Consider the following 27,181-nt stretch of genomic DNA (forward strand, 5'->3'; position numbering starts at 1 on the left):
TGAATTGAAAGTAAGATTTAAGTGGGGCAGTACAATGCGGCCAACCCTCTCATCTCTGAGACGGTCCTTCTCTTTGTGTGCTAGAGTGTGAAAACTGCTCTTGTTCTCAGGGACTTAATCTTTTTTTTTTTTCCTTGCTGATTATTTGGGAACAGGTCAGTTGGGTGTGGAGGCTATAACTTCACCCACCAGTTTTTTTCTCATAACTTCACATTCATTGCTTCATCAAGTTAATTTCTCCTCACCTCTCAATTTCTCTACCTCCCCTCCTTTTTTTCTCTTTTTTTTTTTTTTTTAAAAACAGCACTCTGTTCTCCTCCCTGTGTGTATAAGAACATTTTTCAAAGAATTCAGTGGCCAAGTTCAAGCCCTTGAAGTGATTGGCTTTGATTCAAGACCCTGTTTTCTTCTCTTTGCTTCTTTTCTTCAGTTTTCTCCTTCTCAGAGTACTGTGCTCCTTATTTCATTGAGAGTGACACTTTTCACCCGTTTTCTTTTTACTTTAACATACAGATACAAACATGCAGGTTTATTTTTGTTGTACTGTCTTTCCTTTATGAACCTGTGCTGGAAAAAAAAAAAACAAAATGATAAGAGTAAAATCTTGCTGCAAGGCTTTTTGAATTCTTTGTTAGATTGATGTATCTATCACAAAATTACATACTTGAAATTTACATAACTCCTTGAATGACACACTCTTTTTACAAGACAGTGCTACAAATGTGCACAACAGGGGTATATTGAATTCAGACGTTTGGCAATGAGTAGAATAATGTCTTCCCGGCAGATAAAGTCCCCTTCCAGAGACTTTAGCATTCATTTTATTCATAGATTTGGGTGGTTGCTTGGTTTTTTCAGGGTACAAAAACAGAAGTGTGAAAATTTGAATGTGACTCATTGAGGAATATACTGCACTCTTCCTGACACCTATGATACTTTGGAAAACAAGGCACACTTGTCAGATAGAATTATATAAACACCGTAAAACACAAACACAAACCAAACTTTGATCCATGACTGACACATGCATAATGTTCAAAAATCGAACTGATGTATGTAATTCTGCACACCATTGACTGCAAGCAAAGTATTTGAATATACTGTAATCTTAAATGTAACACAGGTGCAATAAAAATATCTGGACAGTCAGTATAACATAATGTTCACCAGCTCTGTTGTTTTTTTTTTTTTGTTTTTTTTTTTATTCATGTGTGCATAAAACACAAATGGACAGTAAAATGGATTGGAATGGATTGAAATTACATGTTGTCAAAGAATTAGATTTTTATACTTTTTTGATTTTATAAATTCACATCTTTTAAAGGAAATTAGTTATCGTGCAGATAATGTGCAGGTAAACAATAGTATTGAATCACAGAGCCTATGTTGGTTTCTCACAGATGTGTTCTCTACATGTGCAGGTGTCTCTTTCCCTTTTTAGTATAATCTTCACAATATAACTTTTGGTACAGTTGTCATCTCACTCATGGTTATCACACTTGTTGGTTATGTCAGTGCAGTCAGTGGAGGAGTGCAAACAGCCTTTTCTATTCCTGCACATTTATTCCGCGTCTCAAGTGACAATGGTGCGATGGTGTATTCAATCCGATTGTTAAGTTCACTTAACTTCATGGTAAATTGCTAACTGATGGAAAGTAAAAGTGCATTTTGCTGTCCTGTGAATAACCGCGGCAACCATCATGTCACTGAAGCCATTAACCCGGTGTTTGTTTGTCCTCACAAACGGGATGATTATTGAAACTTTTAGAAAGATCCAAACATGGTGGTCAGAGCCTGTAATGTGGGAACAACAGCACAGATGAAGCTTTCCACTGTCCAACAGCATGATGTACAGTTATTGTACTAATAAAATTGTACTAAATAATGTAGCCTGTGTCAGTGACCATGGCTCTGTGATAAACACCTAATGGAGGCCTAATTAATCCTCTCCCATTTAAATTGATGAGTGTGTCTGTGTGGTGTGATAATTGAATGTGAGGTCCCTTCTTTTCAGGAAGTGAGTTTTTGTGGCTGTAGGTTTGTAGGGTTAATGCTCAATGCCGCCCATTTTTAGTAGGTTATCTCCAGGTATGACGTATGTAGTCCCTCAGAGAAACATGGATCTTAAACAAGAAGGAGTGGGTGAGTAAAAGAGGAAAATGGCATTAGGCAAACCAATACAGTGTATATATAGGATATACATAGGATTTATGTACGTTTGTTCTTGGGTTGAATATGGAATAAGATTTTAAACCTATTGGACAATAGATCCAAGGGCTGGAATTCTCCCGTACATTAAAAACAAGACATAAAAACAACATACACATATATCTTTAAGTTACATGAAATCAAGCCCAAGAAGTACGTATTGTCCAGCAAACATATCATGAATTAGAGGACGATTCAGCTCCTCAAGTGAGCTTTCAAAAATACAATGGACATCAGTTCTGATTTTATTTTAAGATTCTCCATCTATAGGTGTAAGCTACTCTGAAGGCACAATAGTTGAAACGTTAGTTGAAACAATTAAAACCTGCAAATCAATCAGTGTGCTCCAGTCTTTTCTCTCTGAAGTTTGCAGTCCCTCATCTGAGAAGTACCTGATTTAGCTGCATATTGCTGGAAGATGTACAGAGAACACTTTTCTGCAAAGCAATCCCTGTTGGTAATTTGATTTGTGATAGACAATTTTAATAGAATTTAGATAAGAATGGAGGATCTGGTGGTAATTAGACTGAATGTTTTTGCGCTACATTACTGTTCCCTTTTCTTTACATGCAGTGTTTTTCCCCTTACTCTATTCAGTTCTTCACTATGGGTCGGGTGGTTAGGGTAAAGATGAGTTGATGAATAGAAAACACTGCAACACAAATTGTACTCTACATGGAGTGTGAGGCGTGTTTTTCAAAAACAGTTATGATTTGATTACACCCTGCTTACTGTGGGTGGACAAGACTAGTTTGTAAACACGCCATTTATCTGTCATCATTCATTATGCAATTTCATTGATCACATCTCTTGTATTTGTCAAAGTCATTTAGCTGTAGAGGATTCCTGTTTTAGTGAGTGAGTCCTATCAAGTCCACAGCCAAGTAACGTCTTACTGTGCATCACTTTTGTAGTTATGAAGGTTTTGAAAACAGTAAGCCTTAACCAGGGCTAAGACTGTATAATTTCTTTGCTGTTGTGAAGTGTTATCACTGTATGGCAAGAGTACAGTAGCTACTTGCCAGTGTGGCCAGGCATAGCAAATTGGGGCCATAGGCCAAAGCACTATTGTAACACATTAGCTGCTGCCACATAGAGGTCAAACTCGGCTGCGTTAGCTTGATGTGATTGTGGGTTTGGTGCGTGTTTGTGTGTGTGGTTGCACCTCACTGCATGAGGCTGTGCAGGTTAAATGGTGGGACAGAGACCAGTGACAGTTCTTGACCTCCCCAGGGTGTACAGCCAGCACAGCCATGGTTCAGAGTTCACTTGCTAATCTGTACGAGACCTGGAGGAGAAACCAGATGTAGGCATGTTCTCCTGTAGGATAAACAAAGGGGAGGATTTAGAGATTGAGTAGTGGATGAAAAATAAACCAGAATGGTTCAGAATTGTTCAAAGTAGGCAGAATTATGATTATTTCATATGCTGTTTTTGAAGGTTTCCTGTTTGCTTCTGTTTTTCTTCTGGCTGGGATGAGCAGTAATGTTACAACCCGAGGAACTGGGTTGGTTTCAGAAATGCAAAGTGTTTCCCTGTAGTTTTTTAATTAGTTAATGGTTTTAGATGGGTCATTTCAAGCGGTTCAGGAGGTGGGACATTTGCACACATGAGGATGCAATGAAAGTTAAAATGTAAGGATAGAATGAAAAGAACAAAGATAGAGAGAAAGAGGAAAGGAGAGTGTCAGGATGGAGAGGGTTTGTGGAAAGGAGGTAAGGGATTGAGGGATCGGGAGGGCAGGCAGAATCAGCAGGCAGTACTCAGAGTCCAGCTGGTCCCCGGCTTCCAGGGTCGAAATCAAGGACCTCTCTCTCTCTCTCTCTCTCTCACACACACACACACACACACACACACACACCCCTACTACACACACACACCTACTACACCCACCCACCCACACACAGTAACACTCTCCACCATTGCTCATTGTCTGGTTCCAATCTCTCTGTACTCTCACTCCCCACATCATCTCCACCCACCTTCCCCTTCTTTACTTTTGCTGTATCTGTCATTTTCACCCCCTCTCCATTTTTGATCCACTGGCTGATAATGATGAATTTCCCTCAGCTGTACAGGAGTTGGCAGAAAAAGTTTGCTCAGCAAAGTTTTGAAAGTAAAGCAAAGAGAGTGCGGCTTATGATATTAGTGCAAGTTCAACATGATACTCCGTAAGACAAAGCCATTTTTCCTCATTTAACATCTCCTGTATGTCTTTTGCTAAATAAGCTTTTTAAGGAAACCTACTGTTGTTTTTTTTTTTAACTTCTTTGGTCACTTTTTCATCACTCTGCTACTTTGGATAATCCATAGTCCATTTTACATTGCCTGGCTTTGGGGTTATGATTTTTAGCTGAGGTAATTTTAACTAAAGGTCACCCGCTGATGTCCCGAAAGTCAGCAGAAACTTAAAAAATAATAGAAGCTTGGAGTCAGATTCAGTGGTTAAAGTGATATAAAATATACATACAGTCACGGTGATGATGTTTCTTGATACCTTGATTCAGGTGCTACTGATCCTTTGATTGTCTGTGATTCATATCTGAAAATAATCATTTTATTTTTCACCCAATCAGTATGCATTACACAACAGACATGTTTGACAATACATTTTCACATGTTGGTCATGTAGATACCAGCTCATCACTGTATAGGCGCAACCTGGGTTGGTAACTGCTTTTATAATGTGATTAGAGTACGAACAGATTATACAGTAGTATCTACTCATGCTTCTGTGCAGCGTCTTCATTAGCGTAGTTCCTTTTTTGGCCTTCAACCTGCATCTCCTCTCTTTGTCATGGTTTAGTAACCAGGTCTTGACCTATGAAGAGAAATAGAAAAGAGAAATGATCTTTGTTGTTGAAAGGGCAAGAGGTGGCTGCCAGTCTACCACGGTGAAGTTGTTTGGTATCAAAGGTTTACTGTAGTAGTTCTGTTGTAACCATCTAATAATTGTTCATTTGTAGTTACCCACTTTAACTGTCTTGCAGAAATGCTCAGCAGTTTCATGCTCACTCACTGGGTCATATAATTCATGTAGAGCGATGTATACCAATGGAAAACATTTGTTTTGTTTATAGTCGCCCTGGAGTGTTGACTCCCATGTCCTCCCCACCTGAGAACGAACTGCCTGTGCGGTGTGTGCATGGCAGCTAAATGATGGCTGCGTAGCTGAAATGCTGTGGCTCGTACATGTGTGTGTCTGCTGCGTCGCTGCTCCTGCTGCCGCCAGCTGTATCTTTCTATAGGCATTGTGCCTGCTCTAACCTGTTAACATGCACGCTGAAATGAAAACCGAGTCGTTCCACAACCGCCACGTACACGCCCCGCTGCCAGTGTGTTCCCAGCCTTGGACTACCAAATATTAAGGACTTCTTATAAGTTTATTACTGTACCAGCTGTCCTCTGGTGTGAAGTGAGCACATTTAGAAAGTTTCGAGCTACGTTTGATTATTGTAACTGCTTATCGTTCAGTTTGATGTGTTAGCCGTGTGTTTTTCTCCTAACTGTAGAATTCTGGTATTTTTTCATTGCAACTTGATGGCATTCTGGTTAAGTTTGCCATGTGTTAGTTTGCAACCGCACTGTCTAGTTCATGAATCAAGCGGCCGTACCATTAGTCCCCTTGTTGATCAATGAGGCATATATCACATGCAGCTAGGGTCGCCATCGGTAATGATATCTTGCACATATTTCACATATTGGCCGGTAGAGCGTGATGCTTCCCTTCTAATAGACATAAATGGATGCTGAAGATTAAAGAGGCTGTTCAGCTTTCAGCTTTTACATTATTTCTCTACCGTTTGCTAGTTTGTAACATGTGGCACACTGCATAATTTGAGCTGAACAGTCAAGCTAGTATTTCTTCCTATGATTATATCACTATATATTACACTATGTATTTCTTAAGGTCCTAACATGTTTATCCTTATTTCATTTATTTAATAATATTTTTTTTTTTATTCATTTGTTTCGATCACCTGGTTCAGGTTTATTTTTGTGTGGATCCAAGAAGGTCACTCGGGGCATGAAAAAAGTTGATACCCCACATTCATTGTTTCATGCCTTCAGAAGGGCATGTAATGATATATTTGTGCTTCAAGCATAACGTGTACATGTAAACCATAGTTGCAACCTTTGGTTATCGTTCCTCAGACCTTTTTTCACTCACATTTCATATGCTTCTCTGCTTCATTAAACTGCCTACATCACTGAGCTCTATACTAGAGACACACAACACCATCACCTATGAATATATGAAAAAAATATATATATGAATGAAAGCTACATGAGGGTTGAGATTTTGAAACACCTGGTTAATTGGCCAAAAGCTTTTACCTACAGTAATTCAATTCCAAAGCCGCTATTGGTCCTCCACTGTCTTTCTTTCAACCTCGCTCCCTCTCTCTAGGATTATGTGCAGGTTACAGAGCTAGCACAGTGTGGATTAGCAGGGTCGTTTTTCCATGCTTGGTGCCTCTCTTAATGTGATTATGCATCATCAGGCTTGTTTACTGTTAGCTAGTTTATTGTTGAGACCTGACAAAAGTTCAGCCCCCTTCAACCCACTTACTGGTGCCCACGCCCACACACTCATGCAGTGCTTAAGCTGTCAAACCCCCCCCCCCCCCCCCCCCGCTTATCCTCTGACAAACAAACAAACAAACTACACATAGTATTCACATCAGTAATACTGCTTTCCTTTGAGAGGCAGTACAGTTTTTCTCTCTTTTCATAATGAAATTAAATGTAGCAGTAGTTGGGTGAAATATATAACTCAGTAATGATTTGAACTGTTGCGTCTGAAGGATGCCATTAGATAGTGCACTAGAGATCAGGTGTCTGTAGGTGTTCCCTTTAGCTAGAGTCCACTATAACCATCTTTAAGCGTCATCCACCACCTTTCATTAGCCTAATGAAGCCATCAGGACAGCCTGTTTGCACAGAACATGGTCTAGCTCTGTCAGACTTCCCAGCTATGCACTCCATCAGTGGTGAATGAGCCTCTGTGTGGCCTGAGGGGGGTGTGACTTAGACTTGGTGTGTCATTAGCCATTGATGTTATTGGCTCATTATCTCCCAATTAGGCTGCTATCAGAGCTAGCTGGCGTTTTCATTACAATGTAGACCTCCATGATGTAACAAAGACCAATGCCGCTGATTAAAGATGGTTTCAGCAATAACATGTAGTGTGAGGTCTTTGAACTCTTGGTGATATAGTTAGAGCGGAGGTGATATAACACAATGAAGCTGATTAGAGAGGGCGCGTCTCTTATTGTGCCACTTACTGAGGTTAAGGCAGAGTAATACTGATTAATGCGCTCTTGGTAGCGCGTTTTGTTAATAATGTACAGTCAATTATGAAACTGAATAATTGAGGATGGTAACAATTAAGCTTTCAAAAATACAATGGACCCTAATTTTGATTTTATTTTAAGACTCTCCATTTATAAGTGTAAGCACACACTGGTCCTCCATCCACATCATTACGTGCACACGTACTGTATGTGTGCGCACAGTGTATCCATACAGTGTCATACTGCTGAAGGACAAGTAAAAGTCTGAGTGTGTGTGTGTGTGTGTTGAAGGACTAATCAGCTCTGTTAATCACCCAGGGTGGGTCAGCCTGTAAGGCAGGGACAAAAATCGCCTCTCCTTAGGTAAATCAGAACAAGGAAATAAAAGTCCTGCAAATTAGAGGCCTAGAAAAAGATTATAGTCACCATGTTTGTCCTTCACTTTGACCATGGAATCAGTGCCAGCTGGGCAATACTTCTCCCTCATGTTGTATTACTTTTTTTAATTAATCTACCACAGACTCCTTAGAGTGATGAGATACATTAGAGTTGTCTGTTAAATGCAATCAGTCATTTAGCTTTGTTGCTGCAGAATATGGGAGATAATTGACATGTCTTTCTCATGTTTTGCCTGACTGCAAGTGCATTTTGATTTATAATTTTGAGTCTTTTAATCTCGTGATCATAACAAAACCTTCTTCTATAGGCTTGGACAAATAAGCTTAAAATAACATTCATTTTCAGATTCTTTCATCCAATTAATTCAGGAAAGAAACAACACAATATAGTAACTGGTAGTGTTGATGTTTTCAATACTGTATGTGTATGTGTTCTTGGTGGCCTTGCCAGAGTGCTGCATTTCTCCCTATTTACCCGTTAGAGGGGTTAGTTCCCTGATCCGTGAGAACTCTGTAAGTGTCTGCCTGGTGATTAACTCCACATCGCAGCACAACGTCTTCCCCCTCACTGCATAAATGGTCTTTAATTGAGGGAGCTGGCTCCTTAGCAGGGAACCTCTTTCACTCTGTGTCGATTAAAACGTCATTTTACAGCCAAAAAAGAAACACGTTCCCAATCACTGCCCTTGAATTATTGTTCTGTAGCTCGAGGCTTGTATTTTAAAGTCACTGAATAATTGCAATCAGATTATTCTAATCAAGTACTGGAACAGTAATTACAGGTTGCAGTCATTTAAGCTGCCCTGGAAGTCCCATACACACTGCTGGTGTGCATATTAAAAGTTTATGTCGCAAGAGATAAATTTAATGAAGAGGACTGTAATCTTTCAGCTACTTTTAGATAGGTTTCAAACGTGTATGAGGATAGCACGATCTGAATCTTAGCCATCAGAGCAACTACGCCAAAGGCAGTTATGGCGGTTATTTTTCGTACCCTGCGCCATTCTCCTTCTGCCCCCTCAGTCCCCTCAGTCAACCAAGCCCAGGCATTAGTACCAAACCGTTCTCCCAATAGGACTAGACGCGTTTCCTCCCACTCATCTCCCCCCACTGATAACCTCATCTGTGCCCAGGTCTGGATTTCATGTCAAGGCAAACGTTAGGTGACTTAGTGCTGTGCCAAGCTGTCAGAGAGGCATGAGAATTACAATCTGGAGGTCTGTGTGACAGTGGAACCGTCTCTCCTAATCCTGTTTACGCACATCCGCATCACCCTGTTCCAAAACAGAAACCTAAGTGTGTGTTTTTTGTCTATGTGCTTGTGTGTATGCATGCGTGTGCATTCATATATGTGTGCTTGTATTCATCACTGTGTGAGTTTGTGGATGTCTTTCTGAAAACAGTATGTCTGTAGCTTTGTGTGTGTGTGTGTGTGTCTGTGTGTGTGTGTGTGTGTCTCTCTATGTTTTGTGTTGATGTGGAAGGTGTCGTACATGCTCTGAATGTATAATTCAATATGACTAATCATGGTGGTGGCTGCCAACCCAGCAGCACTGGCTGACAGACTGGGCCCAAAGCTAATTTGATAAGGTTACAATGCTCTTGAGCTGAGATTCAGATTCAGCAGCAGTAGCAGCGCAGCAGCGGTGCTACGGCGTCTTGCGCAGCTACCTGAGATACAGTCCCAATTGACTACTTTGGGCTTCTGTCCACGCCCAGCTATTCCACACCTAATCCCTATTCAGTTAGCTTGGCTGCATAGTAAACATCTCTCTCTGTCTCAGACGCTAATCACTAAAAGCGTTAAAAAAAAAAGGGGGGGGGGGGCTTGAAAAAGGAATGGAATTCAACATGATAATAATCATCCACGAAATGCAGTACCTATGCCTTATGAAACACACAGGGGCTTACGGAAATCGATCACAATGGAATTGATCGCCATAACGCAGAGCTTGGTGGTGCGTTGCTTCCATGCTGTGGTAAAACAGGTCACATTTTAATCTCTTTACTGCGTGTATTTTGGTGTAATTCTCTAGCGTGTCACTAAATGTAGTATCTGTTCAATTACAGTTTAGTAGACAAAGTGGTTAAAGCAGTTTGCATGTGGGCTGTGTATGTGGTAGAAGTAGAAGCCCACCTTCACAAACTGTTTTGGCCAATCCTACCCGTGTGATACGTTTGAAGTCTATGTATGTTGTGTCAAACCGAGTACTTGATGTTTGTGACTAAATCTTGAACTTTTCTATCTGTTAGTATCACCAGTACACATAATGTTGTGTAGAGTCAGCGATGCCAAGCAGTTACTCAATATTCAATTAAAAAATTAAGTTAAGAGGTTATACTTTGCAAACTGTTCCACAGTTGTTTCCTCTCTTCATATTGTAATGGTATCTGACAAAGTTCTGTCTGCGAGATTGGAGTTTGTAGCCCCACTAGGGAGAGGCTACAAATGGGCTAGAAGTAGGGCAATGTCAGTCGCTCGGGCAGATCAAACCACTTTGGTCTGATTGGGGTCTGAAGAGTGGCATGTGCCTCTAGGGTGAAAGAAGCAGGGCCTTTTACGCTCTAGGTCTTGTTAAAATGTTAATTAAGTTAACCAATGAGCATTTTGTGGTTGAGCAACACTAACATTAGTTAATTTGAGATTGCGGTATTTCTAATTAGTAATGAAGATGATCGTGTCTTCCCGTTTTGATTTATTTTATCCCCTTTGTAGTCTCTGCACAGGGAGTGCAAGCAAGGCGTGTACATAAAACTCCCAGGATATATAACATGAGAGAAGTACGTATTGTTGCTCCGTGAGAAGCTGGAGGCTTTTCTTTTTCATTTCATAAAAAAGTTTTACCCCAGGGCTTCATGGTATGCACTCTGAGTGTGTTTATCATATATGTAGGACAGGTGTTGATGAGTTTTGATAGAAGTTACTAATTGCACGTCCTGATATTTGAAAATCCCTTAAAAATGATTCAGCTTGATTCTGACATGTCTTAGGTTTTAAAATGCAAATCCTCTGTCAGAAGATTTGAACATACAAATCAGTCAGCTGCTAAAATCAAATACAAGGAAGAAAAAATGGCAAGAGAGCAAGAGGCAAGGGGTGTCAGCAAATGGTTAAGATAAAACTGGCAGGTTATTACACTTTTTTTCCATTTCGAAGTCCAATATAAAATTTCTATTATAAGGACAATTAATTACCCCTGCAAAATGGCAAATGTGCATCCTTGTCAGGTGGAGTGTACTCTGATGGCCTTTCCTCAAACAGAGAATGTGAAGATTTGATCTCTTCTAATGGTTCTGCAGGAAAGGGTAATTACGGCATGGTCAAAGCTAATTTGCTTTCTGCCAGATGAACTGTTGTATTTTATTGCAGGCTGACATTTTAAAGTAATTATGGCACTGTTGACCCCAGACAATTTCAGTTGTAGCGTGGTCTTGGGTGATCCTCGCTCGCTCTCTCTCTCTCTCTCTCTCTCTCTCTTTTGCTCTCTCTTTCTGAATCTGAATGGAAGTCAGAGGCGTAACAAGGTAATGACACGGACGGAGAGAGCCATATGGGGCTCCTCCATCCAGCTTGCAGCCTCAAACCCTCACATCATCATTACCCACCATGCATTTCACATTGACTTTGCATCCAGATAGAAATATATGCCACTGTCATGATGATGATGATGGTGTGTGTGTGTGTGTGTGTGTGTGTGGGTGTGGGGGCATGTGTTGTCTTCCAAGTGTGTGCATGTAGGTCAGAGTACATGCTTGTGTGTCTGAGGGTAATGTGTATTGTACTTTCATCCCTGGGTTGCATTCATTGCCCATCCCATAGATCTATGTATCGATGAAGGTGTAATTATGTGCCTCAGTGATCATCTCTCTGTTTCTTTACTGCACAGGAATTAAGTAGGCAAAGGTCAGTGTGTGCTCCTTGAAAATTGCCTGCAGAAAATCATACGGCGATGAGAGCAATTATGGATTTTTCTCCCCCTCTCAGGACCCCTCTCTCTCCATCGTACTCTTTTTCTCAGTGTTTCTCCTTTTGTCGATGAACATTTGAGCAGATGTCAATCGATGTGTGCTTCTAGCAACCTCCGTATTTGTACTGCAGCAACCCCCCAAATTACCTTTCCTGTATTCTCTAGTTATTTTGGAAATGCATGCAGACATGGGCGTGCAGACACACACAGTGAAAGTATTACGAATCAGTGAGACAATATGCTAATGAAAACAATGGTAAGGAGGTGCTTCATTACCTCAAAAGATTATGTGATGAATTGTACTGGCAGCAGCATACAATATATACTATATATAATGTACCCTTTCACCCATTTATTCTGATTCTCTGGCACTGATTTGTATAAACTAGGTGAAAATACTGTTTGTCGATATGTTGCTAGTTTTAGTCGGCACCTGATGATTCCACCTCACTTATCAACTGAGTTGTGAAATATTTCTATCAGGAAGCCTAATTAAGTCTCTTGAATTGATGATTGTGGAAAATTGAAAAGAGATTCAGCACCACAAAGTTGGACATAAGATAGTGTGACAATCCCCAAATATCAGAACCACCAGGACAGTAAAACTGTAGGTAGCTTCACTAGTTCAGCATTAGGCAGGGTATTCAATTTTCAGAGAAAATGGCATAAGAAGGATGCTCTCTGTCTATCTTGCTCAATCTGTCTTTCCCCTTCCTTCACTAACCATACTCCTCCATCCCCTAATATCATTCTGGATCTAATAAAGACTGACACTTGTGACACTTCAAACATGTCGCCACCAACAGCTCCTGCCTAACAAAAGAGTCCCTAGTGCTACACGTTTTAATGGCGGAGCAGAGCAGGCCGGTGCAGCCCGGCCCAGCAGGTGTCTCCCACACATCCTGGTACTGAGAAACACTCCCTCTCATTCAGCCTGTCACTGAACACAATGGCACAAAAAGCCCTCGCCTGACGTGCTCACAATGGCCACCGTGCACAGACGGGGCCTATAGCTTTGTGATGCCTTGTGTCTTAGAGAAAATGTATGTGTAAACATGGAATAGAGGCACTTTAGAATTGGCAGTATTGATGATACAGAAGAAATGATATGGATTAAGAGAAGTTTCTTCTCAGGACTGTTTTAGTTTGTTTTATTAGTAATTAAAATATGCATAATTATTATTTTGCATATTTGAATGTTGTAGTCCTGATATTATAAAAAGAATTGTTTAATTGACTTTAGTTTGACATTTAGTTTTTTTTTTTTTCAACAGTAATACAATGGAGAGTAAATCCACTTAAATGAAATTGAGCCTGTTTGTCACCTTTTTAGTGAAAAATATAACCTTATGACTTAGAGCTATGTGTGTATGTATAAAAGGGAAATAGTCACAAATTAACTACAGCCAGATTAGCAATGTAAAATAATGTTAAATTAAGTAAAATTTAAGCCTGTGTCTGCCTACTGACCTGTCCAGGGTGTAAGTTGCTTTTGTCAACGTATGCTACAATAGACTTCAGCTCCCTGTATCCATGAACAGGAGATGTGGGTATAGAAAATGATGTATAGATGAGTGGACGCATAAAAGAAAAAACAATGAAAACACAAAAAGACAATGCTAATAAAATTTTGCCAATATCTGCAGTTCTTAGACTATTTTAAGACTAACAAATTGAGTTCATAAATTAGCACATAACTTAAGACAAACCCCCGAAACCCACTCTACAGATTATAATAAGTAAATTTACTGCAACTAAATTGTTTCTAAAGGTCCAAGTATCCTGGATATTTTGCTACTACTTGCACTTAACAGCATCTCGGCTCATCAACTGAAATTATGCCTAATACAAAAGGGTTCGTGGACCTCTACAACCTCTATAAACAATTGGTTGGAAGGATCAAAGGCAACACGGCTGTTCTCTGCTGCCTGTAGGGGTTGTAAGTGAATATATAGCCTGCTGTGCATTGTGTGGCTGAGATTTCTTCTTCGTCTCTCAAAGAACAGCATGCCTAATTATAAAAGCCTTGTCAATTGCCTGATACAACTTTGATAATGTGAGCCTCCAGCTTAATGCGCAGTACAATTATGTTTTCAAGAAGTAAAGCTATAGTTCTTGCTAATCACATTCACCTTCGTAATCTAATAATAATTCCATCCCTCTCATTTGTATGTATTGAAGTCTTTGCCAGGTGATGGCCTTGTTACAATATATATAAAAAAAAAAAGTACTGTAACTGTAAAATTGTCATATAGTCAGGATATATTCAGGAGATTAATTTCTGTTGAGCTCAGCACTGTTTTAATCACATAATGAATGGCCTTTTCAGTGGGGGACTTTAATATTCTGTATAACCAGAACCACTGAGGGTCATGCGTTCATATGCTCATGTGTGTGTTTGATTACTTTTTTTTAAACAGATGGTTTGAAATCCAGAATGTGTTGTGCAGCTGTTTCTTTTGGGTCTACACATGACAAAGGTGTGAATATTTTCTCGCAAACCCTGGTCCTAAAGTGAGATTAAACGGACTTGGATCACTGTCACTCATGTCATTTAGCACTCTGTAATAACAGTACTCCGTACGTACGGAGTAATGTTCATTTGTTCAACATGCCGTATCTGTGTGTGTTCATGAGTGAGTGAGACAAAGGGAGAAAGTGCGTCTGTGCATTTGTACTGAAGGTGAGAGTGTGTATGCGTGTGTTCACAAACAAGCTTGTGAAGGAATCGATTGTGTATATGCAGACTGAGGATACACAATATGACTTCAAATCAATATCACGATTATTTCAAACATTTACCTTGATTACAATTAATGAACAAATTAATGGATGATTACTTTGCCACTTTTCAGTCTCTCTTTTTTTTTTAGCCATGCACTCTTCATGTTCCAAGTGATGAAACATTGTTGGTTTTACCGTTGGTCACAATCCTATTTGTCTTCACCACTGTCTGGTAGTTGTGACCGATGAGACACAATATGGAGCAGAGTTGGGTGTCTGCGTCTTTGTTTGCAAACACCTCCGTTTTTGGCTGTTCCAGAATATAACTCAAACCTGCTGTTTTCAAACTAAAACGAGACCAGCGGCATTTCCAAAAGTCTCTGTTTTTCGTTGCTCGAAAATTAGTGTGGACGCCAGGCGCAAATGTAGCAAAACTGATGCGTTTTAAAACATATAGAACATATTAGTGTGGACATAGCCAGAGGCTCAGTGTTTGTGCTTGTGTCATCCTTAACACCAGCTTCGCTTTGAGTGAACACCAAGTAACGTCATTCGGACAGGGCGGAGGCGCGTGACTGTACAGCAAGTAGTATCTTTTTTGAGAGACAGTTCATGAACACACACATTAGGGAAAGTATTAATTGAATTAACCGACATGAGCGAGATTAAGTTGGTGAGAGGTTCTAAATGTCGATTTTGATACTTTTTCAGTAATTGCCCTAATGCAGACACTTGTTTAATCTCTGCTACACTTTTGTCCAGGCCACTGTACAGTAAGATGTAAGTTTATTTTTTCTCTCTCTCTTTGCCTGATAACATGTTGTGACTACTATCGAAGTTCTCAAACTTACTCTTCTAAAAGAATTAATGAAGATACATGTGGAGTATCCACACTTTTTGCAACTTTTCTTTGATACAATCACACATTAATTTTGATTGCATGACACTACAAGTAAGCTCAAAGTATCTCAAAGGAACAGTATTAAAACTGTTTTATTATGTTTCTGCAGTTAGTTTCTTCCATGGCCAAAATGTTTGCTGAAAACGTCATATTTCAGCAGACTTAAGTAAAACAACGGCATCTTGTTGCATTTATGATTACGATGTTAATGTAATGATATGTTCCTTAAGCACTTGTAGATCAGGGTGAGGCTACAGGTTGGATTAAGTCCCAGGAGGTGATGATAATAATAATATGACTACTATATTAGGTTAGACTGGTTCCGGCCTGTCTGGTCTTGAATGTGCCTTAGAGCCCCCATCCTGATCACTGTTGGATGAGGTTCTTAGTAAGAAAAAAAATGTCTCTTTAATTCATCATGCAATCAACCAACCATATAATTTAAATACTTCTATGGGAATTAGTGTAATGTTATGATAATTGCTATACAATTCAGTATAATAATTTTTCCCCTGGTTGAAATTGCTCAATTTTTTACCGTAAAGGTGGGTAATGTGAGGATTTTAATTGGTTTATAAATTATTTGAAAATATTAGTAGCCAGAGCGAGGTTGTTGAGTAATATATTGGCAATGCTAAAGTCTATCTGTTCCACTTTAACTGGAATAAACCTCAAATGTGGAAAAAAATATTTTTTCTGGATCTTGCCCTTTGAAAGGTGGGGAAAAACAGAATGATGAGAAAATATGTCCGTACTTCAAAGAGCCATATTTTGGATAATGGAATAGTGCTGCGGTTCGAAGAGATGAAGCTCCAGAGAAACACATGTTGGAGTCAGAGTTGGAGTTGAAGAAATTTCCATTTCCTGTTTTCTTTTCTTTGTGTGTTATACATCCAGGTCGTCACCCCATTTGCAACACAACCTCTTGCTTTGTCTCAGGGCAGGGCTGAGTGGCTAAGGGTATTGTGTGTGAGATTGCGTACGCACACGAACGATATTCATGTGTTTGTGTGTCTGGCTGCCTTCTCGTACATGTGCACAGTGTGTATAGTGGGGGCAGGGGCATTGCTTTCACAGCCCATCACCTTCACTTCCACACCCAATTTGTCATGAGTGTCACGCGTCAGGGTGAAAGCTGAGGAAGTCACCACAAGAAAATGGCTTCTTCCACATCAAAAATGGTGGAAGAAAAGGGGCAATGGCTTGGGAAAGGTGGCAGTGGTGTTGCACTGCGGCCAAAGCAAGACGGTGAGAATGGGGGGAAAAAACGAATAAATATGAACACGCAGCTGCTCTCTCCTCCGATTGTGTGAAAGCACACGGTGACCACTCAACATCCTCTATCAGTAACCTGAAAGGAACTGCTGCTCTCGAGTTTTTCCCAGTGCTGTGCGGTGGCAATGCTAAGTGAGTGGGTGTGGTAGGTGACATGGCTGCCAAGGCTCTGACTCTGACTGATGAGCTGTGGGGTTGGTACTGGGCATCTATAAACATCTGCCCCACTCTTGAGTGACAGGTCATTAGCAGCTTAATCAGATTCTAGCGTCAGTGCTGGTTGTGATTATTGGTTCATAGTAGCCCCTCCCTGACTCTGCATTTAATTATTGCTGTTGATGGCTTCTCCTGTGTTTCGGTGTTTTCTTTGAGTTTATCCAGGCGACATGCTCCATTAACTTAAGTGCAAACTGTGAAACATGCAGTGTATTCTGCTTATTATCATTTCTCATAGTAAAAAAAAAAAAAGTCAGAATACAACACAGTAAGGACTTATTTCCACTTAGGTACAAACCTGAGGTACCTGGGCTAAAACCACACCACAAAGAGCCACACGATAGTCCTGCCTATGTGAGGTGTCTTTGTACCTCCATGTACACATTTCCATGACTTTTGTGTTGGCCTAAGCCGAGTGGTCAGAAAAGCCATTACAGAGGGGTAAGGCTTGTAGCTGGAGGATTATGGACTATTGAAGTCTATGTTCGTCTCATGCTGGAATCTATCAGTGACATCTTCACCCGGTCAAATCCCACAGCATTAGTCCCTCAACTGACTGACCTGCCTGTATAATAAGGGCACTAACTCAGACACAGAAGCCACAAAGCTAAAGATAACAACATTCTTCACAACCATACAAAAGAGCCCTAATGATGTTTTTTTATTTAATATTAAGAAAATATTAGATACTTTTTAAATTCTTCATGTGTATAATATTATCAATTTTCTAAAAGCTATATTCATTGATGTACAACAAGTAGCTTTGGCCCGTACATGTTGACATTGGTTTGCAGCATATGTAGCGTGTGATTTTCATATTACCTGCTGAGCACTCAATTATAACTGTTGGAAACAGATTGAAATACTCATCAAACTGTTCGAGAATGTGTAGGGACATAACATGGAGCGCAGCTAAATGCTGACTGGCTGGTGTGAATATTTGGCTTTTGATTGACACGTTGTATTTTGGTACAATGTTCTCATTGAGGGGTCCGGTGTGAAGCAGGGCTGTGAGGGGGTTGGAGAGCAAGGGTTTCAACCTGATTAAATGCACCCTCTCTGAGAGATGGCTTCACAAAGGCAGGCACAGACAAACAAAAAGAATGGGACTTAAAACAGAAACCACAACAATTTTATGTAAAATAGAAGTTTTGAGGGCATGCATCACTGTATAAGAATATCTATCTCTTAACGTGATTGATTGGAGGAATCCAATCATTGTGTGGAACATTGGCAACGAGTAAAACAGGTTGAAATCTAGAAATGTCTGCTATGTAAAAATGAGAATGACTGACTAGCACATGAACTATGATGGAATGAAAGCTGCAAGTGTTTTTTTAGTGTTTTTTTTTTCAGCAGATGACTTAATTTGCACAGGAGAAGCTATGCTCCCTCTGAAGGGCTCCCTCCCTCCCTCTCTCTCTTTCTTTCTCTCCCTCCCTCCCTCCCTCCCTCCTTCTCTCCTCTTTGGACTGTACCGTGACCTTCATTGGCGTTCCACCTGCAGGAAGCCATGTTTGATTCTCTGTCCGCCAAGACGCCTGCTTGACAGCAGAATGGTGTCATAGGACCGAGTGGAGGAATTTCTCTTTCTCTGTCATCATTAAGGGGCTTCCCCCTATGGTGAGGGGGATGAAAAGTACGATTTAATGTTCTCTGGAGAGTGGCAGCAGAAGAAAAGCTCAAAGTCCTGCATGCTGGTTTCTGAGTGGGTCACTCCAGCCCTTGCAGCGAATGGGATGTCCCTGAGGAATTTGCCATAGACCGGCCTGAAAGGATGGGGATTAAGACCCTTTTAAGGATGGAAATGTAACAAAAGGAGCACTTTTATGATGTAGCAGCATAAAATGAGGGGGTCCATTGTGTAACTGATTGCAAAAGATCTTTGAAACAGGCGGCCCTGCACTGCATGCTCGCCTGGCCCAGTGGGCTTTAACGGCTTGTACAAAATGACTTGTCTACATTAGGGACAGAGTGGCTCTCGTTTAGGAGGCGATGTAGAAGATTATTGGTTTGTTTCTATTTTCACCCTTTGCTCCTCCCTCCCTTACCTCCCTCTCCTGCACTCACTCCCTCCCCTCCGTCTGCTATCAACACTGGATTGAAAGTGGCGACAGAGTCCCAGTGAAAGTTGGTTAATTTAGAGCGAGAGAGAAGGTAATTAGCATGCCCTCAGGCATGGCTAAGCTAGAATAGGAGGCACTAGTATACCATAGATGTGAATAGGGAAAAAACACGCTTGGTTTTGAAGCAATAACGACCAGATGCTGTGACTCTGCTCTCTGCAAAAGCCAATCCTGTGAGAGAAAGTTGCTGTCAAGGCAACGTCATTACAAAGGCATATATAATATTCAGTAGTGTGTCAAATGTCAAAAATGTATTCCTCTGGTGTTCTCTTATTGCTGATTAGTTATTCTGAGGTTACATAATACATTTTTTACAAAAAAGGAATTATTTTATTCGTTAGAAAACACTCCAACTTTGTTTAAAACTCAACGTTGACTGTACAGCTGTACCCGACTGATGTACGCTCTACAGAACAGAGCAGATCGCTCGTAGCAGGTATCTCTATTTAAATTTACAACAGATTTGGACGGTGATTGAAAACTTTTCTGTTAGTGGGAGTTTGAAAACACACACAAGAGATGCCAGTGAACACTAGAGGGGGAGCTTACCCATGATGCAGCCTGAACTGCTCTGTCAGAGGGAGCTGTTCTCAGGGCCCCACCACATCCAAGCCTTTTATCACCCCTCCCTCGCTCTGTCTCTCCCCCCTCCACCTCCAGCACAGGCGGTGGGAGACCTCTAGGGATCAGAGGTCAAGGGTCGAAAAGAGCGGTGGGCCTTTTTATTGTCATTCTCCCAGGAACGAAAGGAGAAGTGTTTGCGTGTGTGTGTGTTTGCATGTGTGTGTGTGTGAGTGTGTGTGTGTGTGTGTGTGTGTGTGTGTGTTTCAGGGAGAAAAAGGCAAGGAAAATTGGGGAAAAAAGGTTTATTTGTGTATATTTATGTGATTGTGTCCATAGACATCACTATCTATGGATCTGGTTTTAACATCACATTTAATGTTAAAATTTTTCAAAACTGTATGCGCACATGTTGCGTTATAATTACTCTGCACATGGGTTCAGCAATAGATATGTTTGTACAGCATGCGTTAGGCGAATAAGTTGTGAACAGAGGTGTTTGGAGAGATGGGGGCTGGACTTGCTGTTGAGTTGGTAAGTAGGGGGAGAGAAGTTTAGGAGGCCTCACACTGTGATATGGAGCCCTTAAAAGGCCTCTGGAGGGAGTGTAATATCAAGAGCAGGATTATTCCCCAATCCCTCTTCTCCTCCCCCTCCTTCAGTCCCCCTCTTCTTCTCCTTCTCTTCTCTCTTCAACTGACCCTCGTCACCTCCTCCCTCACTCCCCACATCATTTAAATGTCTAAAGAGTAATTGAATGAATTATCATAAAATTTTGACAAATTCATTGACTCGGCAGGCTGAGTGAGCCAAACGTTTCCCTCCATTTACGTCTAATAAGACATGACATTTGAGATTAGTTTATGTGCTGGTTAGACCTTTTGCCTTTTCCCTGGGTTCCAGAAACAAAAGGCCAATAAGTGTATGAGAGGGAAAATCTTAAATGCAACACAGACTGCAGACTTTTAAGGGGAATGTGGTGACTGCAGCCTGAAACATGGCATTTATCCATTCTCCACTCCTACATATTCAGACTGTGAAAGAATTTTTTTTTTTTTTTTTTTTAAACTTGTTTTGAAGATAGGCTTCATAAAACGAAGCCAGTAGCAAAGTGAAAAAGGAACTGTTGTGGGGGATGGAATTTAGCGCTGCACAGACTGTTCTCTCTGACCTCGGTGTTCCCACATCAAAGGGCCTTCCCAGCCCACTTCCCTCGACGTGAGCTGAAAAGAGGTCTTTAGTGTGGAGGCTTGTGCTTGTGTGTGTCTCTGTGTGTGAATGTGTTGCGCTGAAACCTTCAGGCTGCCTTGTATGCTGCCAATATGTGGTACTAGATGGCGATACCAGGTTCCTGGGCTTCAGCTGAAATTCTCTGTGCTTGTGGATTGTGGGTAATAATATTTTTTGCATTTTCCTTTAGAAATATGCTTTTCAGTTGTGCATTTTTCTTCAGATTTATGTCTCTCCCTGCTGTTCCATATTGGCAATTAAAATTGTAAGTTTGTGACAGCAGCATTAGCTCACGGTAGTTCATTAACACTCTGCACGTTAATTGAAGTGAGAGGTTGGAGGTTAGAAAGCAATGTGGCACATTTGGAAGACTTCCATGTTTTTCTGTTGCTGGTCATAGCTGCGTGTCCTCCTGTCTTTTGATGATGGCGAACAGAGTTAAACCTGATGTGAGAGTGGGTCACATGCATAGGGCGCTGAACCCTTGCAAAGATGAAATTCAGGACACACAGCTCACAAGGCAATACACACACACTCACACAAACACACTCACCCAAACTTTGTCTTGTTAGAGCCACTTGTTCCTTCGTGTGGAATTGTTTGTTAGAGGCAGAAGCTTGGGCGTTTGCCGTGACAAGATGAAACGACCTGCTTCCATGCCTCCATGTGATGCAACAGCTGTGCCTGCAGTGGGTTGCTCATAAGCACCCCCCACCCCTCCCCACACCCCACACTTAACACAAATATACACACAAACACATATATATTCAAATTAATATTCTACAATCACACCAAATGCAAAGTAAACATCACTTGTATATCCCACAATTAAATGCTCGTCTTGTACAAAAACATGCACACGTTCCCCTCCACCCACCACACAAACACATACACAGGACTTGCACTTCTCCTGCTGGGTGAAAAATGCGTATTTGCTGACAGGCAGAGAGAGGGCCGCCACCGTGTGCCCCATCCGGCTGGCAAACGGCTCGATACATCATGGTGCTCTCCTCTCCTCCAGCCCCGGCTCCACTCCCAGGCCAAATCGAGCATGTTATTCTCTGCTCACATCTGATTTCCCCCAGCCACCCAGTGACTGAGGATTCTCTTCTACAACGGGGGGGGGGGGAATCTGGACACACATCCACGTGCACATGCACAATCCAGACAGTGAAACCAACAAAGAAAGCCACACGCCCTTATAAGCAAGCATGGACACACACACACACACACACACACACACACACACACACACACACACACACACACACACACACACACACACACACACACACACACACGCATACACTCGCTGACCTCTGCGCTTGCCACCACAAGGCTGCCACTGATCTTCAAATACAGCAGAGCATCAATCAGTTCGTGACTGCCTTTTAGTGTCATTTTTCTTCCTTCCCCTGGCTTTTTGTCCTCATCCTCTCAACCTTTCCTCTGCTCCTTGAGTATTCTTACAGGCATCTGCTCTTTCTGGCTGAGCCTGCAGAGCATAGGTCATATTTAGTTTATCTCTCAGCTCCCCCTCGCATATCAGGACTGTAAAATATCCCAAAGAGATAGAGCTGGATAATGTATGTAAATCCAAATTGTTGTATCTCAGGCACTTATTTATTCCACTTTTTTATGGAAATCTTTTTGAGTTTTTCTCTCTCTCTTATCCTAAAACTCCCCCGTCCTACCTCAAAGTCTCTCTGCATCATAAACTTGAATGATACACAGATATTTCATCCCGGGACTGTAACCTGTGATAGTATTCTTCCAAGAGAGGAAACCTTTTGAATTTTCTCATAAAACGAACTCCACAATGACGACATAATTTTTCCTCTTGATAAATACTCAACAGACATGAACATTGTTAGTGTTTACAGAATGTTTTAATTATCTGCCATTAGTAACTGAGCAAACACAATATATTCACTGTACTGTACAACATCGTTTTATCTTTATGATCAACTGTTAATAAATGGATAGTTATTGTTTCCCCATAGATATTGGAAATTAATCACGATGTTTAAAACCTTATTATTATTTTGTGTAGTATTTATGGCTCTATCTCCCCTCTTTTTAATAATAAATAATAATACTTACAAAATTGAAATCCATGTGCTCAACAGTGTTTCAGCTGTTTAAATGTTGAGTCCTTGGTTATAAATTGTGGTCCTGCTTTTTTTCAACAGCTCAATAATGCTCACATTCAGAGCCCAATTAAGTGTGACTGTGTTTATTTTTAGCTTTATGGCAAATGAATTAAACTTCTCAGTGGAAGACTATTAGACGTTCCCTGGCAGCAGCCGCCTGCCAGCCAGCCAGCTCGCTGCTTTGGGAACGTCAGCGCACTGAACACTCACCCCGCAGAGCACATAATCGTGTTTACTTGGTTGAGGTCCCAAAATAAGTGTTATCTTAATTAATAAACAAATTACAAAATAATATAAAAAAAATCGTCAGCATAGAAGTTCATCAATTACCAGGATTAGCCAGGCAAGAAGCATGTAATCTACACAGAGACATTTATAGGGCAACGATTATGCCACCTTCCCTATAAGCCTTTATTGTGATGAAATTTGGAGCAATAAAGCACCTTCCCATTTCCCCTGACAAATCCTGTACTCCTCCTCAAAATCAAAAGGTGAAGCATTTAGCAGTCCGCCTCTAATGGGTAAAGCCGTGTGACGAATGAATTGCCCTACACACATCCAGTGGTGTGCTAAAGAGGGTGGAAAGTCAAGAAAACAGAGTGAAAGGAAATTAGAGACAGACTGAGAGAGTAAGAGAGATCAAGCTATTAAATGTGGTGATATACCTTTAATGAAATTGCATAGATTTATTTGTGAATCATGTTTTAGTGTTTTAGTTTTTATGTAGGTTCCATACTTGATGCAAGGGATATTTACGACATGTTGCAACATAAATTACTTATTACTGTATCCTGCTGGAAAGATTTAAACTCTTCCCCCACTATGTTTTTTTGTGTTTGCTCTAGCTGATCACAAGCTGTTAATTATGTGCATTGGAGTGAAGTGCAGACTGAAACCAGTATTGTCTCATCTGGCATACTGAGTCCTGCTTTACGTCTCTCCCAACACTTTATTTCTAGTAATCTGCTGATAGAACCTATGGATTATGAACAGCAGAGCATCATAAGTAGGTTTCTGGCTCTCTTACCTGAGAATTTGCAACAGACCCTTCGCAGCTCACTCACGAGGAGGGGGGTGGGGGGGGTACATGGATAGGATGCACAGGCAAAGGAAATCTCCATGTCTTTCCTTTGATATGTATATTTCCAACCACTTTCTAAATCGGATATTTTTCCCCTCCCCTCACCAAATGCCACTCTCTTTTACCCGCTACAGTAGTCCTTTTTGTTGAGGATCAGTTTGTGTTTTCACATCTTCCTTCTACACGAGAGTAGACACATCTAATATAGCTTTGATATGCTTTAGACTGGCATTTTCATCTCTACTTGTGGTTGTGTTAGTCTTTCAAGTCTTTCATATTATAAATATATACAAGGTGATTCATTGCCAGTTTACTTAGAACATGCACCACCGTCTTTTATTCAGGGATGATTGCTATATCCATGGGTGCATCCATCTGAAAGTGGAGTTTTTTCATATTACCTCTCACTGAAGGAACTGTCTAGGTCTACTTGATATCACATCCAGCGTACAAGTTTAAACCATATCTTTTCATGTCTCAGTGTCCAGATGCTAGCGGTTCTAAATGTAACTTCTTTATATGATAGTTCTTGCTATAGTGTTCTCAACTACCTGGCATTAATATTTCCATCCCCACTGAGGTTGATTAACTGTGTTCTCTGCCTGCCATCCATCACTGCCTCCTGGGAAGCCCGGAGTCACCGCAGAGTGATGGGCAAACCTTTTGAGGAAGTTGTCGTAAATGTCAACAAAACATCTCCATGGGCGTCCAGGTGTCTTTTTGTTTTCACGCCAATGTTCTTTATGGAGAGATTTATATTTTAACTCTCCACGTATAGATAGGTTTACATGAACTGATGGCTCCATCAGTCTGTGATTCCCGAGCACTAACACAAAGTGTATTTAGTCTTTTAGTTGTCTCAGATATGTTATTTGATCCGATACATGCTGTATGACGGTAATTATATGGTTTGCTGTGCACCTATTTACAATTTAGAATTACCCTGTGACATATTCCTCCATGCTTTATACACAGCACAACGTAAGCTTCTGCATTGTATGAAATATTCAGTCACTCACATATTGAGCAACTAATACGAGCAACCATACCCATATATTCAAAGAAATTAATATTCAAAGGTTAAGATATCTCTTCACAAGGTGTAATGAGCACCTCTGCTCGATTGTTACCATAGGTGTTCCAATCCTGGGACTGCATTAGGGACTACACTCGGATAATTTATGATTCCCATAGTCCCCCTCAGTGGGGATTAATTTTGAATTATTTATGCTCTTATACGCACATAGAGCTGAAACATTTTAGTAGGTGTCAGACGCTCGCTCACAGATGAGGCTAATGTGCGGACTAGCAGGGGAACTGATGGCAGTCTCTTGTTATTTAAAGTCTAGCGTTTTATATTCCACTCATTCCCCTAGGGAGTAGAGGGGCAAAAGATGAAAACAATATGTCTCTTTAAATAGAAATATACAATTCAGATGGTGTTTGGGGTGATTCAGAACGCAGCATTGTAAGAGGAGCAGAATAAGAAGAAAGTTTGGAGTTGCGGGGGGGGGGGCATGCAGGCTTTAGGTGCAGGCTTTAGGTGGTTTGTTTTGTTGGGCTAAACTTCTCTCGGGCTCACTTGGAAGTGACTGTTCTATAGGTCGGCTTTGACATATTGCTGACAACACTGGGTGTATGACCCTCTTTTATTAAGCAAAGAGAGAGTGGAGTGTTTTATTTGTGGGATCCATGTCAGGAGTCAAATCTTTAATCATGTTTTTGTTTTCGCACAAATGAAAATGGATGGACGTTTTGAACCCCTGAAATGAAAGGTGCTTCAGGTTAATAGTAGCTTATATATTTGCACAATTTGTACAGTTAGTCATTTCTAATATCATTAGGGAAATTAGGTGTGAGGTGATTTATTTGTTTATTCATTTAATAAATCATTTAAACTCATTCTGAATCTTAAGCATGCTAGGCAAAAGACGAATAGCCAGCTCACTGTGCCCTTATAAACAGGAAGCCACATAAATCAGGTAATAAACTTACAACATGTTTTGCATAGCGCTAATTACTAGTGTTTTTAATTTGTCCGGTTCAGGCAAGGTTCTGTTGCCTTGTGTCACATCTCATTGCTCTCTGGTGAGTAATGAATGATGTGATTCAGCCTAATTCATGTTATGGATATTCCCTGGCTTTGTTCTCTTCATGTGTACTAATTAAATTTCCTGCACTGGAATAAGGTTGCTTCAAATATGCAGGAATTTATGTAAATAATTTTTTTTGTATTAATTTTCAATATGCTTTTTGCAGAACAGGTCAACATAAGCAAACTGTAGTTTTAATGTACCACATGCTGGTTGTATTTATCATCATACTGTACTTGCACTCAAGAAGACACACATACACACCACAGTGTCAGTCCTACAACCCTTATAACTCAAGCCAGGCTCTGTAATTGTGTTGGCAGCAGTATTGTCCTTGCCATAGGATCACTGCTACTATTGTACAGAAAAGGTCCCCTTTCTCGCTGCTCAACAATGTCTAATAAATCCTTGGGTGGGGAACATTGATGCTGGGCACTGACTGTGACACAAAAGAGGGGAATTTGGGAAGAGGCTGCAGAGGATAATGAACAGTATTTTAACTCGGCAGTTTAACCTCCGAGCCTGTCAGGACTGACCTTTCGCCAACCCCGGCGAGAGTCTGATTTCTCCCGTTTCTCTGTTTTTTTTTCTCCCTCCTCCTTCACTCCCTTCTCACTCTCTCCTCCTGCCCCTTCCCTCGCCTTCCCCTTTCTTTTATTCTTCTGCTGACAGAGAGTATACTGGAGTAAAAGAGATGGAGAGAGAGGGAGTGTGTGAGTGAGTGTGTATGTGTGTGCGTGGGGTGGGGGGAGAGGGTGTAGGGGCCGGGATGTGTAAGAAGTGTCAGTCCAAGACATTTACATGAAAAGCAGTTAGTAGTTGAAAGGCGAGCTGTTTCACAATCTGCCTGTACATTTTCTTTTTTCTCACCCCTTTCTCTCCGGCTAAGTCTCTCTCCATCTCTTTTATTGCCATGGTCCATGCCTAGCAAATTGATGTGAGAGCAGGGG

The sequence above is a fragment of the Seriola dumerili genome, unplaced genomic scaffold (genome assembly GCF_002260705.1).
Source record: "Seriola dumerili isolate Sdu_G_001 unplaced genomic scaffold, Sdu_1.0 BDQW01000017.1, whole genome shotgun sequence".
In the NCBI taxonomy this organism is placed as follows: Eukaryota; Metazoa; Chordata; class Actinopteri; order Carangiformes; family Carangidae; genus Seriola; species Seriola dumerili.